Below are 1,668 nucleotides of genomic sequence, written 5' to 3'. Positions count from 1 at the left end.
GTTGCCAGCTGGAGATGGAGGTGGAGGGGGTGCTGGAAGGTGGGGGCCACTCCCTCATCTGAGGTAGATGCTTTCCAAAAGGAGGACAATGACCATGTGACAGGAAAACTGCCGTTCCCATATGAGACCGGGACAGAATTAACCAGGGCTCTTGCATCATCTCAGCGAGTTTCATATCCATTGATACAGCCAAGAAGATTATGAGGATGGTGTGGCTAATTATTTTCAAGCTGGCACAGCGCTCAGAAAGTCTTCCCTTTCTTCAAGCATTTATACATAATATAGTTTTTGTCAGTTTTTATTGCTGTCAAGTAATAATTAACCAGGAAATGAGTGACCTCCAACTTTGTTAACATGCAATTCTGCTGCAACCTCTGCAATTCTGGTCAGGGATTTATCTGACGTGTTTAATCCAAATGTGCTCATCCACTCTTTATGGCCATTCTTTGGGTATAAAATGTTTATAAATAAACCGTTTATCATATTTCATGAGTTTTCATGGGCAGGAATGCAAGAGTTATTTCCATTAGCTTGTCTGAAACGTGTTTGTTTACTTACCTTGATTACTACAGTATTTTCGTGTATCATATGCCCAGCAGAGAGATTTATTATTAATCCTGCCTTGCAAGTGCCAAGGCACAGAACCTAAAAGGACCTAAGCCAAAGCTGGTATCAGTGGCATTGACCGCAGCAAGCTTAGGTTTATGTCCTTTCTTGAGGTAACAGAGGAAAAACAAGAAAGCATTGGTTTGAACCTGTGCTTCTGGTTGGAGCTTAGTGCCCTAACTATAAGAGATTTTCTGTCTTCTGCTTCATAATGTGATGCATAATGTTGGTCTTTCTTGAGACTTGGTCATTGGGTTTAGGCTAAGGAGGGAGCTTGTTTCTAGGTGATTTCCCCACACTGTTGTAAAGCTTTTCCAGTACTGTACAAGGCTGAAAGCTCAGGTAAGAGCAGAGCGACCTGCAGAGGTACAGGAGGGATGCAGCAAAGGTCACACATTGAATTTTTGGTTGAATTCAATACCATGCAGCTCAAATGCACACTGCAGCAGCAATTCTCTTTCTCTTCTCAGTTACAGGGATAAAGGTGGAAGATGCCTCCCGTTATAGATCCAGCTGTAAATTGACATCTGTGGCCTAGAATACAGCAGGACTACGTTTGTGGATGCTTTTTAAATTAACCCTTGCTGCATTAAATTATCCAATTCACCACAATCAGTTTATGTTACACAAAGTCCAAGGATTCTTTGTATATCTTATAGCACAATTTAAGATAGTACTTATTTGTACTTACAAAACAAATAGCCTTGTATTGTAATAAAAAAATGCAAAAAGTACTTGTGAAAGTATCGTTAAGATTGTTTCTATGGTTTTCTATTTTAGGCCTTGGAGTTAAAATATGATTTATAAAACAGAAGTTCCAAATACTTTATTTCTTCTATAATAAAGATTGCAGCAGAAGATTTAAAAATGTCCTTCCTTTACAATATGCAGGGCCTGTGCTCACAATGTCTTCACAGTGTCCTCAACATAGTATTTCTGATACTGGAACCTGTATGTGATTAGGCAGGTGCTCATTTAAATGGGAAAGAATAAATAAATAAATAAATAAATAAATAAATAAATAAATAGATATCCTTGCAGTCAATGACAGACAGTTAAAGG

The sequence above is a fragment of the Aythya fuligula genome, chromosome 3 (assembly GCF_009819795.1).
Source record: "Aythya fuligula isolate bAytFul2 chromosome 3, bAytFul2.pri, whole genome shotgun sequence".
In the NCBI taxonomy this organism is placed as follows: domain Eukaryota; kingdom Metazoa; phylum Chordata; class Aves; order Anseriformes; family Anatidae; genus Aythya; species Aythya fuligula.
Note: the sequence above shows the minus strand (reverse complement) of the source record.